This window comes from Canis lupus, chromosome 14 (genome assembly GCF_003254725.2).
Source record: "Canis lupus dingo isolate Sandy chromosome 14, ASM325472v2, whole genome shotgun sequence".
NCBI classification, from domain to species: Eukaryota; Metazoa; Chordata; class Mammalia; order Carnivora; family Canidae; genus Canis; species Canis lupus.
Window position 1 is genome coordinate 48,487,173 of NC_064256.1, and position 16,264 is coordinate 48,503,436.

At 42.5% G+C, this 16,264-nt stretch overlaps 1 protein-coding gene across 5 annotated transcripts in view; it reads right to left on the minus strand.

Moving 5' to 3' along the window:
• ELMO1 (engulfment and cell motility 1) overlaps positions 1 to 16,264 on the minus strand; it is a 526,001-nt gene that overhangs the window by 430,411 nt on the left and 79,326 nt on the right. The window lies entirely within an intron of this gene.

Here is a 16,264-nt window from a genome sequence, read left to right on the forward strand (position 1 = left end):
TCATTTTATTTTATATTTTTTAAAGACTTATTTATTTGAGGGGAGGGCAGAGGGAGAGAGAGAATCTTAAGCAGACCCTCCGCTGAGTGCAGAGCCCAACTGCCGGCTCCATGTCACCACCCATGAGATCATGACCTGAGCTGAAACCAAGAATCTACTGCTTAACTGAGTCACCCAGGCATCCCAAGCATATGCAGTTTTACATTTTGATAGCCATTTCCAGATATCCCTCCATAGGCATTGCACCAATCTGTACTCTCCCCTCACAATCCCCAGCAATGGATGAGGCTGCCTATTTACACACAGCCTCACCAATAGACTGAACATTTGCACACCTGACTCACTGAAAAAAATATACCACATGTACTTTTAATGTGTATTTCTCTTACTGTGAGTGAGGTTGAACATAAAGAGGCAAGTGAACTTTTCAGTGAACTGTCCAAATCTTTGGTCCCTTTTCTATTGGGTTCTTGGTCCTTTCTTCTTAGAAATGGATCTGTGTATGAAGACTCTGATCAAACATGTGCATTTGGCTCTTTATCAGACCAGAGTAGGCCTTGTCAGTTATCACCCCCATCTCAGTGGCAGCTGAACATCACTGAGATGATGGAGACAACAGACGATGATGGAGACAACGGACAATGGCGGCCACCTGGCCAACACCGACAGTTACGGACATAACTAACTTCACCAAGCTGACAAGTGTAAGAAATGAACCAAAACAAAACTGCTGCTCCTTTGGCCAAGAATGATGAGAGAAGCCTGCTATGAAGCCAATCGGTGCTAACCAGCGAGAGCAAATCTACAAAGCAGTGGTTCTTTTCAACAATTACTGAGCCCTACCTATTCTGTGCCAGGCCTGTTCTCGGTGCTGAGGAAACAGCAGCAAATCCAGATGTTAGATGGCTCAAGGAGCAAAATGAGAAACAGAGAAGGAGCATCTGAAGCATGTGATCGTATCTGCATTTGAGAGGCAAAAGTGTAATGGTAAATAGAGAAATCAGGGAAAGCTCAGCTCCGCTGAGAAGGCAGCATTTGAGTAAAGGCTGGTGAGAGAAAAAAAAAAAAGGGCTGGTGAGAGGTGAGGATGTGAGCCAGGAGGAGATCTGGAGAAATCATGTTGAAGGCCAAGGAAACAGATAGTGCCAAGGCTCTGAGGTAGGAACAGGCCTAGCACATTCCTGAAACAGGCAAGTGGCTGAAACCAAGAAAGGGCAAAAGTAGTTCTAGTAGCAGCTGGGTCATAACTTGAGAGGTTCATTCACCACACACTTGAGTCCCTAGACCCTCTTGGTTTATGAGTCCTAAAGAAGAAAGTTCATGTCTGTGCTCATCTATTCAGAGTGTAAACTGGTACAACTTTCCAGAGGTCCTTTTGGCAAACTACCAAAAATCTTACAGTTTCTCCAAGTTATTTTACTTTTCCAGAATATTTCCTCAAGAAGTAATTATTCACTTAACCTTAAATGACAATGCTATTTTGGTTATGATTCCCCAAACTTGAAAACAATCGAATATTCTCCAACAGGGATTTGTTAAATAATTATGAAGTCTCATATATGCAAATACAAGTAGACAATCTGTACTGAGGCTTTCTTCTTCATAGTCTGCACCGTCTTTTACTCACTCGAGAATTCTATGAACCATGTATTACGTCTATACCACATTATCTCAATTCAGGATCCAGATGAGTTATACACCTTAGAATAAAAACTAAGAAAACAGGTTTTAACATGGAAATAGACTGTGTAAATATCAGGTAACACTATTCAAAACAAAGAACACACCATCTTGAGGGTCAGGAGAATTCAAAATGAAAATTAAAATGCGTTTTGAGCACCCTCTTCCCACCTCTACACAAAATCGTCTAGAATTACACTAAAAGGGGTCATCTAACCCCCCAGGAATCAAAAACCCAGGGTGTTTTACTTCCCCTTTAACTGGTATTTATTTCTCAAAGACCGTTGAGACAAAACCTGTTGGACAGGTGAGAGTACAATGATGTGGCTTTCCCTGAGTCTCCGTGGAGAATAAGAAAGCTGCAGTGTACAAAGGAGCCTTTGAGAAAGCCAAGAGTCTGGGGGAAACCCCTGGGAATTCACTTGACAAGTCCAATTAGATCTCATCAGCATTGCCCACACTAACAAACAGCACAGACGGGGCTCCCTCGGGGTAGAGTCAGGTGCACAACTGCAGAATGAATAATCCAGTCCACATCGTTAGCCTCAGAAGTCCACATTTTATCCTCTTGAATTTATATTGGCATGAGGAACAGTTAATTCTCGCTCATCAGAGCCACCAGCAGTAAAACTGAGCCTAATGTTGTCGGAATTGCCCAGTAAATATAAGGCTCATAAATTTGTGTAAACAGCCTGATAGAATAATTCTTATGCAAACTAAAATTTAAGACCCTCTGAAGGGAAGTCTCTGCAGCTGGCTAGATACTCCTCCAATCATTCTGTCTCTGAAGGTAACTCTTGAGTCCCTGGAGGCAGCTGGGAAATGGATGGAGAATTCTACAATGTCCCTGCTTGCCTGCTGATTGGTTTCCTTGATTCCAGTTTTAACTGGAAGATTCTACAACCTTAATATGCATGTCAAATGGCTTGTTGATTGTTGAGTGATTTTAATGAGATAAGAGGAGTCACTTTTTATTTGGGACTTAGATACTAAGTCCGCCTGTCAGTTAGATGTGGCTCCATAACCCTTGAGCAAGTTGAAATTTTATCATTCTGCTGAATGTCTCCTTCTTAGCTGTGGGCCACACACGTTTCCAAGACAACGGAGGGAAACCACTCTTAATTCCATCTAGAGGGACGCCTGGGTGGCTCGGCAGTTAGGCGGTTAATGCATCTGCCTTCGGCTCAGGGCGTGATCCTGGGGTCCCGGGATCAAGTCCCACACATCGGGCTCCCTGCATGGAGCCTGCTTCTCCCTCTGCCCGTGTCTCTGCCTCTCTCTGTGTCTCTCATGAATAAATAAAAATAAATAAATAAATAAATAAATAAATAAATAAATAAATAAATAAATAAAATCTTTTTAAAAAATCCGTCTAGAAATCTGTCTCTACACATTGTTCTTCGCCCAAAGTTCTACTTATCTCTGAATTTGAAGCCATCTCACTGTTACATTTCTACATCTTTTTCCAGTCAATTTGATTAGGTTTGGATGCATAAAGTTCCCAAATAACCTGATTTTTTCCCTTTAATTTCCCATATAGTTTTTGCTTTCAAAATATAATAGCTATAAATAGCTTTAAACCCTTTTATCATATTTCTAGTCTTTGTTACACCAGCAAACCCCATTAAAAGAGGGGGGAAAAAAAAACAAGCCTAAGAGGACATTCCTATAGGAACTGTGTAATGGAAAAACTAACACACTTGCCTGGGTGAACTGTGTGCCCCACGGTTGCACTGAAAGGGCCTGACAGATGGGCCAGTAGAAGCCAAAAGGCAGATCAATGGGGAATAAATACCTAACAGCTGGATAAATGATCTGCCTCAACTCCTCTGTCCCTTCCTCCGCAGGAAAACTGTCCTCTGCCCCACTGGCCATCATTATCTATTGGTGGCAAATGATTATTATGATTATGGGAATACTGGGGATAGAGAGTTTCAATAACTTCCTCAAAATATTTACATACTCCCGAGGTGATGGAGGCCCCTTCTAACATGATTGTCAGCTACTGTGGTCCCCTGAAAATTCATATGTTGAAGACCTAACCCCCAGTACCTAAGAATATGAGTATATATCGAGATAGGGCCTTTAAAGAGGAAATCAAGTTAAAATGAGGTCATTAGCATGGGTCCTCATCCTATCTGACTGTCCTTATAAGAGGAAATTTGGACACAAACAGGTACACAGGGACAAGCATCCGAGGACACAGTAAGAAGAGGACCATCTACAAGTCAAGGAGACAGGCTTCAGAAGGAACCAACGATGCCAACATGTTGATCTCAGATTTCCAGCCCCGAGAACTGTGAGACAATGTTTCTGTTGTTGAACCCATCCAGGCCATGGTGCTTTGTTATGGCAGCCCTAGCAAACCAATATAACACTGAAGACAGAAAGCATAAAGAAGAAGCTGATGATTTCTCACAAAATGCTTAAAATTCCAAAAAGCACCATAAAAATTTAAAAATAAATGATAAAACCATCAAGAAAATATCTGCAACAGCTGTGACTTAATCTAGTCTAAATATCCTTAATAATGATCTCCTATAAATATATTAAAATAAAACACTTGCAGAACCTAAAAAAAGGAAATAAGGTAAACCACACAAGAGGAATTGTATGATCAATAAATACCCCAAAGATCACTCTTAACAGTAATAAGAGAAATGCAAATCAGAACAGCAAATCAGAGGCACCTGGGTGGCTCAGGGTTGAGGGTGTGCCTTTGGCTCTGGGCGAGATCCCAGGCATGGGGCTCCCCACAGGGAGCCTGCTTCTCTCCCTGCCTGTCTCTGCCTCTCTCTGTGTGTCTCTCATGAATAAATAAGATCTTAAAAAAAAACAACAACAACAAATCATACCTTTGTTGTCTATCATACTGGCAAGAAATAAACGTTTATTGACTGGTGAGCGTGTGGGCAAAATGACACTCTCATACATTGATGCAATCAAGAAAAAAAAGCAAAAACCCTTTAAAAATAAATAAAATTAATCTATTTTTAATCCACAAAATGTAGGGTAATAAATTTGTCTATGAGAAGAAGATCTGTTCTCATGAAACCACTAAAGCAGCGTTTCTTAACCACAGTGCTACTGACGTTTTGGATCAGAGAATTCTTGCTCATCCTTGGCGCTGCAGGACTTTTAGCAGCATCCTTGGCCTCTACCCAGTATTAGATGCCAGTTACACAATCAAATGATTGCTTAGAAGTTGGAGACAATCAAAATGTCTCCAGACCTTGCCAGATGTCCCTTAAGAGACAAAATCATCCCTAGTTGAAAAGCAGGTCACTAAGGTTACTGATTCTAATCTTGCTTTTCAAAAAATGTATTACATAAACCAACTTTACAAAGTGGACAGTAATAGTCATAAATACATTATTTTAACTGCAATAAAAGAGGGAGATGAGATGTAGGACAAGATTCACTTGAAGAAATAAAAAAACATTTTTTTTTTAAGTTGCTAAAAAGAGGGCACCTCGGTGGCTCAGTGGTTGAGCATCTGCCTTGGCTCAGGTCATGATCCCAAGGTCCTGGGACCAAGTCCCACATCACGCTGCCCACAGGGAGCCTGCGTCTCCTTCTGCCTATGTCTCTGCCTGTCTCTTATGAGTAAATAAATAATATCTTTTTTTTAAGTTGCTTAAATCAACAGGAAAGAGAATTTACGTAAAAACATGACAACCCTGATACCACTTGAGGACAATTTTGTATCCTTTCACTCTAGCACGTCTTCCCTCACACAGAGCTCCAGAGAACTCTTGTAGCTTTGGTTTTGGTCCATCTCATGAGCTTTCCCACCTCTCCTCTCCAGGTATCAGGTCCTGCCCCACAACCAACAGTGGGCATGTGTGGGGCCGATGACAATACCCATCTCCCTGGCAACAGTGATTGACTAGCCCAAGGGACAGACACATGATCCAGGCAACTCAATTTCTGCGGATTGCTCTATGAGGCCTGGAAGGGAAGAGTTCTCTCTTTCTGGGGGGAGTTGTTTGGCAGCCGTCTTCCCTCCACGGGGTGACAAACCGTCTGCGATAGGAAGGAAGGGGGCAAGGAGAGACAAAAACAAGCAGCCAAGAGAGAGAGGAAAAGAGGACAAGAGTCCTCCCCATGCTGAGTTCCGGGCTCCCAACACTTTTTCTTCCATTCTCTGAGCTCTCCTAATGCTCTTCTTAGATATATGAGCCCATAAATTCCCTGTTATGCTAAGTAAATTTGAGCTAGGTTTCCATCACTTATAATAGAAAAGCTTCAAACTAATACATCAACCCTATCATATCTGTTTATTGCCCCAAGTTATAATCTTGCCAGTCCCTTAGAAAGACAACTGGCACACAAAACACTGAAGTCACACAATCTAACCGTGGAGCTACACAGGAATGACATTTTATTAACCAGTTCTAGGGCTCAGATACCTGCAATGTCCACATTTCTGATGGAGCCTTCAGTGCCTAGGAGCTACTTTTCCTCTCCTGGCTTGCAACCAGGAGTCATGCAGGCATTTGAGGAATTAGTCCTGGCCTGGCATTTCCCACAATACTATTTCCTTCAGATAAGTAATGCGATACAACAAAAAAAAAAAAAAAAAAAAAAAGAAGAAGCAGGAGAAGAAAAGGAAAGAAAAAGTTAAATCTCTTGTAAAACACTGAATGAAATAATAGCTAATTATGGAACCAACTAGTTCACGTACCATATACTTTTCATAGCGACCTTATGAAATAGGTACTGTTACTAAACCATTTTACAGACTAGGAAACTAAGATGCACAGACACTGAGTAACTTGTCCAATATCTCATATCCCAATGTGGAGGCCCGCCAGGACTCAATCCATATCTGTCGGATTCCATCGCTCATGTTTTTAATCACTATACCACATTTTTTAAAAGGTTCCTTTACCATAGGACGCTTTGGACTTTTAATGTAATATATGTGTCCTGTGAAATTTTCCTATGCAATACATAATATTTCCCAAATGTGTCTTTCTAGAAAATTCTTTTTTTGTTCTTCCATGGAGCATCTTGTGGCACCGGTTTCACATGGGACACACTTTGGGAAATGATGCTTTGAGACCACTCACCTCCTTTGTTTCTCAGGAAACAAAGAAGTGCTGAATAGTCTTGGCCAGATACACAGTGGAAAGTAGCAGAGAAAACGTTTTCCTTTCATTCCATGTTGAATTATCATCACCTGCATCTGTGGGATTATCTCCAGGAAAGGAGCCCAATTCTTTTGAGTAACTCTTTCCAATTCACATTGGACAGTAAAAAAAAAATTCAATCAGCTATAACTTCTACCGTGCAAACAGGCAGAAAACAAAGAGCAGAAGAAACAGTATTTGTTATTTGTGAAAGCTTGGATTCCAACATCTCCCTTCCTGCTTTAAAACTCTAGATGGTGACTCAGGGCCTATCTCACATGAACTTCCCAGTCTGGCTCCTGCCTGCCTCTGAGCACCACCAGTGCCCCCTGCCCACCAACTGCACCCCTGTGCCCACCCCCAAATACACTCGCCACAACTCTAAGTCATGGAGAATACGTTTTTTCTTTAAGATCTCTGACAGTCCTTTTGCAGTGGCTGTGGGTAAAGCTGCATGGAGAAGGCAAGGCCCAGACTGGCCAGGTCAGGATTCGTCTCCAGTTTGCCATGCTCTACTGAGTGGAGGAAAGGCACCGAGACAAGTAGTGGCTTTCTTTCCTCCTCAAACTGCTGGCCATTTCCTGGGCATGGCAAATTCTTGTGCCTCCTGCCTTTGTTCATAATGTTCCCTCTCCCTGCAATGTCTTTCCCTTCCACCCTCGGGTTGGCTTCAAAGAGTCCCACCTAGGCTTCAAAGCCAATCTCATGTGCCAGATCCTCTGATTTCCCTGACCCCATAGCCGCCCAAGCTGAAAAGCAACTGCCTCGTGTGCCTTCTTAGGTGCCTGCAATGCATCTCCCAGAGCACCTTTTCATACTTGATGCTATTAGTTTGAGGCCCCCCACAAGGGTGGGCATCATATATCTTATTCATCTCGGCACCTCCAGTCCTGACCAGATGGTGTGGCGAATAGCAGCTCAGTAAATAGTTTTCAGACAAGTCAATGAATAAATGAATGAATCACTCTTTCCTTAAAAGCAAAGTCAGGGATTTAAAAAAAAAAATGTGAAGGATTACTCAAATCAATGATGCATTTTTGAAATCCAGAATTCCTTTCTCAGAAAACCTCCAGGCACTTCTTCAAGCAGCAGCTATTCATTTGTCCCATTGGACGGGAATAGAAATAGAGGTGCCCAGAGGTGAGAACAGGGCCTACTCTAGATTGGTTTTCCTCCTGGAGAAATTCTGTCAAAAGCAAGAGGAGACAGGAGCTGAGCTGCTGGTTCTTTGCCCTTCACTAGGAGCTCTCTTGCACTTCGGGAATCAGCATCTCAACTGGAAAGTTCATTATTTTACAAACAAATGCACACACTTCCTCCTTTATTCTGGTTTTGGGGTATTTGCTTTTTGAATTCCTTCTCAGCTGTTGTAATGCCAGTGACTGTTCCCCTCCTGCCCCACCCCCCTGCTTCCCCCAGCTCCCCTGCTCCGGGCAGGCAGGCAAGCCTTGTCACCCGTGATGTGGCTGACATTCCCCAGTGGGGGAGGCAAATCTGAGGCCCGGCTCTCTATCTCAGAACCCAGACTCGAGGCCACAGGAAATGCTGGAGCATTTCCACCATCCTGTGAGCCAAACACTCAAAGTTTCCAAACCTGCTGATCAAAAAACAATATGTGAAACTTCTTTCTCCCTCTCTCTCCAGCAACAGCCGAGCTCTAAAGGCCACCCTAGGAAATTCGATTGCATCAGATGAGCAGCCAGGGCCTTCTGCGGAAGGCAGAGTGCTGGGCTGTGCCTTCACAGGCTGCCACCTGACAACTCAGCACTGAATTAGTCATTCTGAACGCACACAGAATGCAGCGGCGCACACGGGACGGTCCTAGCCTCTGCCTTTTTCTCCCCGCTCAGGTCCACCCGGTTTCATTCTCCAGATGAGCACGAGCTGGTGAGGGAGTGAGGTCAGAGGGCTGCTTGGGTGTTAAGCCAGGTCCTGCCGTGTCCACAGCTCTGTGACTTTGGACAGTTACGTAACATGTCCAGCCCTCAATGTCCTCCTCTGCAGCCCTGGAGTAAGCCTGGAACCTGTCTCATAGGATGTTGTGAAGACTAAATATATAAGGCAATGAAAACAGAGCCTGCTAGGGTAGTATTCATAAAATACCAATTTAGCAGGCATGGGGTACCCGGGTACAGCCCCCTGTAGCCCCCCTAGTGAAACACACAGAGGTCCCACCGCATGGTGGTTCTTTTTCCCTTTAACATCATAAACAGAAGGGGACACAGCGTTCTGACGCTAGAGGGGAATGATAACTCAGCTCCAAGTCCAGGGATGTTTTATAAATAGGGACACTTTTTCTTTTTTCTGGGTTTTAAAAGATGAGCCCAGGTTTCTAGGCAAGTGACTGACTAGGTTGGGAGGAATTGGAAGGGGAAAGGTCATGTTAAGAGTCTGGAAGGATCCACCTGCCTTTCAAAGGCAGAAATGCCTGAGCAGATAACCCAAGCAGATGGAGCATTACAGACCTATTTTCTCTCCTGACCCATGTCTTGCAGGAAAGGTCTCTAAGTATAGGGAGGGGACTCAACTTCTCAATCCTTTGTCTCCAAGAAGAAATAGGTGTAGTCTTCACTTATGAGATAGCTAAGAGTCCCTTGAGAAGAATGGAAGAGGTGCTCTCTACCCAGAGAGGGACCTGCCCCACTATTACTGCACAGCTCCCCAGCTGTATGTCCCTCCAGCCCTGCGGAGTGACTTCCAACCTCTCCGTCTGAGGGGTTGATCCATCCAGCTGCCCCCCCCTTAACTGAGCTGTCCTTCCAAGGAAAACACTGTGCTGTGTTTTCCAAGTGAGTAGCCCTAAAGTGCTAATGTTCCACCCACTCAGGAACTTGACAGAGGGGAGGCACTAGGGGCCTGATGAGCTTGGCTTGCCAGACCTGGGCCCGGCTGCTCCCCAGAAGCTGAGGTTTCAGTAGGGACCAACGATTACCCAGCACTTCTACTGGAGTACCATATCCTGGCTCTAAACAGAACTTTGAAATGTTTCTCAGGAAAGTTTCTGTTAGAAAACACGAATTTCCTCCATTTTCAGGGCTTTAGACAGCTTATCCCTTTGGTAATTAGGCACAAGCCCACACCCTCAGCAAGACAAAAACCAAAACCTGATTTTTCTCTCTTATCTCCTTTGCTTTAGGAGGCTCTGTCAAGACTCCCAGGATTATATGATAGAAATCTCCTCTTCCGGTTTTTATCTGGGTTCCCTCACAAGTTGGCTGCAATTTGCCTTAAGATAAAATACTGTCAGGGCACATGCTATCAGCATGCACAGGTGGCTACACTTTGAAGAGTTTTTCACACAAACACCCAGATACTAGTGGATCCAGCGGCCCAGCGTTTGTTGTCGACAAACAAAAGGATTGCTCCTCCATAGGCATGTATGTGAACCCAGATATTCCTTACCACATTCATTTAAAAATATAAATAAAACTGGTTACAAACCGGGGGAAAGGTGGCCTGCAGTTCTGTTTTAAAAACAGGTATTGCTGATTATATCCAGGAGTTGCCAGTCTGCTTACTGCCAACCAGTGGATCACGTTCTAGATGGATTTTTTTCGTTGCATGCTCATTTCTTCCTCACTCTCCCCTGGGCAGAGCTTCCCTACACTCCGTTTGCATGCCCTGGGAAGGGGTGAGATTAAAAGCTGACAAGAGGAAAACAGATAGAAGGACTTCTAACTCAGTGCTAACAATTTGCTGAGTACCTTTAAAATTTTACTTTGGTAAATGAACAGGATGCTGATGATTTAAAAGCCATTTTTAGGAGCACCTAGACGGCTCAGTCAGTTAAGCGGCTGCCTTCAGCTCAGGTCATGATCCCAGGGTCCTGGCATGAAGCCCCACAAACCGCTCCCTGCTCAGCAGGTAGCCTGCTTCTGTTGCTCCCTTGCCTGTGCTCTCTCATTCTCTCTCTCTGTTAAATAAATAATAAATAAATAAATAAACAAACAAACAATTAAGTCCCTTCAAACAGTCCTTTTTATCTGCACTCAGTTCCAGCAAACGTGGGACTCAACTAATATCTGTTTTGATAAAGACTAGGCAAAAACCAAACCAATAATAATAAAAACAACCACATACCAAAAAACCCCCCAAACAAACCAAAAAACCCAGCTAGATTAGTGAGTGAGACTGTGAGAAAAAAAATTAGAAAAGGCTATCATGCATCTTATCATTTTCTTATAATAATATACTCTGCCCTTGCCTAGAAAAGAGGTCAGATATTATAAATCTTTGTGGAATACTTGAGTTCTGCTGACAGTTCTGGTAACGGGGTCAGATTCTAGGACCTAATTATCTGAGGCATGAATTTAATGAATGAGGTCAAAGAAAACCTGATTCTACTTGACACCTGAGAATCTTAACTTTTTTCATCTCCTCAAATCAAAGCTCACTGCTCCAAACTTTTTAAAGAGGCAAGATGCCATAAGAAAGAAGACAGGTTTTAGAATTAGATCTGGATTTGAATGTGAAAATGGGTAATGCTTTAGGCCAGGGCACAGGATTACAAGGTTTGCATTTTGCCTTAGGCTATGGGAAAAAACACACTCCAATGGAGCAACGATACACAGGACTGGAGGAGCTTGGTAAGAAAGAAATTGATGACAATGTCTTGGGCTGATATGGTGCCTTGGAGATGGAGAAAAATGAAGGTTTACAAGGTATTTAAAAAATAAAAATGAACAGGAATTGATGATAGACTGGATGCCGAGACAAGGGCAAAGCTGGGGTGAAGGGTGACCAGGATTCTGGTTTACTTAACAGAATAGATGGTGATGCCATTTACTCAACTAGGACTACTCCAAATAGAAGATGCACTCCCTGCCAATCTGTTGACCACTGTCAAGTCAATGGATGCATATGTTCATCCAGAGGAACCCGTGGTAAACTCCAAGCCATCAGTACAAGAGACACCCCTCTTACCCACCTCTTCCTTATGGGCCTATTTCCTTTACTGCAGATTACACCTAAAATTCATGGCCATTTCCTTCTTATTAAGTTGAGAGGCAGCAGAGTACAGCAGTTACAGCCACAGATTAGACACAGATTGTATGTATTCTAATCCTACTTTTACTGCCTCTTAGCCCTGTGGCCTTGGGAGAACTGCTCTCTGTCCTCAGTTTACTCAACCGTAAAATGGAGGGGAAACCACAGTACCTACCTCACAGTCTTCTTGAGATGAGTAATAAGATGATGATGGCAACAAAAAATCCAGGATTTTACAACAAATATGATTCATGAGGAAGAAGAAGGCTTTAAGCACTTCTCCACCACAGATCCCCATTGTACCTTCCCACTTTGTACTAACCCAATATTGATAGTGACGTAGTGAACTTGCTTCTGACTTTGACTCCATGGAAGGAATCGTATGGCCTGAGCTTTTCAGGCTCCACACAGACTCACTTCTTGACACTGGGACAGACCTGCAACTTGACACTACCCCTAAGAGCTCTACAGGAAAAATACCTCATGGCTCAAGCATAACTACCTGGTAGTTATATAAAAAAAACCCATGGCTCAAGCATAACTACCTGGTACCTGGTACAACCAGGATCTCTTGACCGCCTCTATCTTTTTGCTTTTCCACTTAATGAATGGATAAACTTTTGCGTGAGTTGGATATACTCTCCTAAATCCCTGGAGAAAGAACAGAGGGACTCTTTTATAAGCTGATAACATGATTTTCTTCCCACTAACAAGGAATAATCTTAATTGACATCTAGCTCTGTCAGAGTATATAGCCTCAGAACAAGTACTCAAAACTGAAATAATGATTTTTGGTATCAGGCTCCAGTTTTTAATGAGCTTATTATGGCAAAAACCTAAATAGCAAATCAATTCACTCAGGTATAAATTCACTGGGAAGTTACACAGCTTAAAGTAGTTTACAAAACTTGACTGAGAAAAAAGAAAAAAGAAAAAAAAACTGAGGTAGACAGACATTTCAATAGACATTTTATCATTAACTTAAAGATTGTCCAGGCAAAAATTAATTCAGCCATGTGCTAAGGCACAAATTTATTGGGGGACCAAGAGGTACAAAATACTTTTTTAAGAAAAATCTGGGATCTGCAGGAGGGTACTCTTTGACAGACTCATGAAGAGGTAGGGTGGCTGCCCACTCAAAAGTGGGATTAAATTCGGCTCATCAAACTTCCAAAGGATTTCAACCCAATCCCCATATCAACTGACCAGGAAAGGTACATGTTGTGGTAAGTAACTTCCAAGAAGAGTAAAGAGTGATTGCACTCTGCTACCTTCCCCAGTAAGTGCAATATTGAACTCACTGCCCCTCTAACACAGTTGGTGACTGCTTTGTTTTCAACAGGAAAATTTTATAAAGTCTCAAGGTTTAATAACAGGAAATCTATTTAATAATTTATGGTAAAACCATAAGATGGAATAAGTAGTCATTAAAAAATCACATCTAGGGATGCCGGGGTGGCTCAGCGGTTGAACGTCTGCCTTTGGTTCAGGGCCTGATCCCAGATTCCAGGGATCAAGTCCCACATTGAGCTCCCTGCATATGGAGCCTGCTTCTCCTCCCTCTGCCTGTGTCTCTGCCTCTCCTTCTGTGTCTTTAATGAAAAAATAAAATCTTTTAAAAAAAATTTTTAAAAATCACATCTAAAAAATCTATGATGCTAAACATTTCCAAAATACTTTCACTGATTCAATTATATCCATTAATATTTCCATATTAATAAATATGTATTCCAGTAAACCCTACAATGCCAAGAACTCACAACTCGAATTCTCATACATTGTCGGTAGTAGTAGCTCTCCGGGGTACCTGGGTGGCTCACTTGGTTAAGTGTCTGCCTTCAGCCCAGGTCATGACCCCAGGGTCCTGGGATGGTCCTCGTAGGGCTCCCTGTTCATCAGGGAGTCTGTTTCTTCTTCTCCCTCTACCTCTGTTAAGTCTCTTGTGCTCCTCCTCTCTCTCTCAAATATTTTTTTTAAAAAAATCATTAAATAGTAGGTGTCCTTTAAGAAACAGTTTGGAAAAAAAAAAAAGAAACAGTTTGGGCAGTTTCTTATAATATTAAATGTACATTTTCTATACGACCCAGAAATTCCACTCTAAGGAATTTACCTAAGAGAAGTCAAGGCATATGTTCACACAATGACTTGTAAGTGAATGTTCATAGCAACTTTCTTCATAAAAGCCAAAAACCAAAAACAACTTAAGTGCCCATCAACTGATGAATGGGTAAACAAATTATAGAGTATCATCCATACAATGGAAGACCACTCAGCAATAAAGAAAGAATGAATTACTACACACAATAATAGAAATGACTCTGAAGAGCATTGTGCTAAATCAAGGGTCAGCACACTTCAGCCTACAGGCCAGATCTGGCCCTCTGCCTGTTTTTGTAAACAAAGTCTCATTGGAACAGAGCTACCTACGTTCAGTTCATAGATTTTCCAAGACTGCTTTCATGCCATACCCAACAGAGTTTGAATACTTCCCACAATGACCCAACAGCCTACAAGAATACTTACTCCCTGAATCTTTACAGAAAAACTTTGCCAATCCTTATGCCAAATAAAAGAAACCAGACACAAAAGAACATATACTGTATGATTCCACTTATATGAAATTCTAGAAAAGGCAAAACTCTATTGATAGAAAACACATCAGTGGTTACCAGGGTTTGGGGACAGAGGGCTTCGACTTTCACAGGGCACACAAGGGAACTTTTTAGACAGATGAAAATGGTTTGTATCTTCATTGTGGTGATGGTTGCATGACTGTATACATTGCTTAATGTACACTCACTCAATAAAAAGTGATTGGCTTCGTTCTATCTCCACAAAGCTGACCAGAAAGGAATATAGGTGTACAAACTATACGTTGTATCACATATACATGTGACATAATATAACTTATCAATTCCTACCTCCTGCTAGGTGTTACCGGGTATTACCCTCTTTCAGTGCTGGGAAGGTGACATTGCATTTTATATTCAGACCAAGTTTCTGCCCAGACCCACAGCATAGCTTAGCTTAACTAATAAAGGGCTCGTTTCTTCATCCTAGTCTTTCTCTAGACACTGTCTCTGCAATTTCATATGATCCCATAGATACATTTAAATCTATATACAAACCCCAAGTTTCCTCCCTTCCCTCTTCCTTCCTTCTTGCCTCCTTTCCTCTGTTCCTTCATTCTTTCCTTCCTTCCTTCCTCAGTCAATTGCCTACAGATATGTAGTTATCTCGAAAGCATCTCAAACAGCATATCTGAAATGAAACTCTCTTCTCCAGAATCTGTTCCTCCTTTGGATTTCTCTGTATCAGAAAATGGGATTGTGGTAGACCTTTACACCAACCTTTCTGTTTCTCCTCTTCTTCTGAGCACCCTAGAGGATTAGACTTCCAGCTCCTTGAAATAAAAGGGTACACCCATATACACAACCTCTTGTGGCCAGTGACAGGTGACTAGAAGAGACAGAAGCACCAAAGAGTCCCTGCACGACCCTTCATGTCCTCTTTTTCCCGTCACAGCAAATTTGGTAGAACCAAATTTGTTAAAATGGGCAGTCTGATCACGGGAGTTTAGAGAACAGTTGCCCTAGAGGGTCACTTGGATGTGTAGCCCACTTGGCATGACTGAAAACTTTGTGCTAGTGGCCCAAAGTTTTGAGGCTGTTGTTACCACTGCAGGCCCTAGTCTCCTCTGACTAATATAAGGACTTCAGGTACTCATGTGAAAATCTAGGTATCCTTCTTGACGCTCCTTCTCCCTTACCTTCCACTTCCCATTCACCACCAATCCAACTAAACCCTTTCAAATCTATCCCATTTTTCCTATTTTCATGGCCAAATCAACATCTCTCAACTGGACTCTTATAACAGGCCTCTAGTCTCTTTTCCACACAGCCACCAAAGTGGAAACCACAAAAATTTTCTAATGGCTCTTCTGTTTAAGTGGCTTCAATGGCTCCCTGCTATACTCAGGCTTAAATACAAAGTCTTAACAGGTCCACAAAGGCCTAAATAATCCAACCAGTGCCCACCTGTCCAGACCTCAGTCATATCCACTCTCACTCTCCGTCGTCCTCTCTCTGTCTCCACTGTCCCCTCCCTCCCTCCATCCCAATCCCATTTCAGTTCCTCTGGCCCTCTTTTGGTTGCTCTAGCATGCTAAATTCCTACCAGGAACTTGGTCTCCCCTCTTCTCCATTTTCCTTTCCATCTACTTGAAGTCACTCTAAAACACATTTACTATTCCTTTCACTTCTCACCCTTCATTTCTTACTAGAAGGGGAAAAAATAACTCCTGAAAAATCTCAAGAAGTGATGATTAAGTTCTCAGAATTCATAATACCATAAGATCTAAACACTGACAGAAGTAGAAAGAGAAAAGAAGTTATCTCTCTCCAGTCCTTGGTAATTGGGGAAAGGAATTAAACAGAATGTAGGAAACCAAAGAGGCCAGGGAA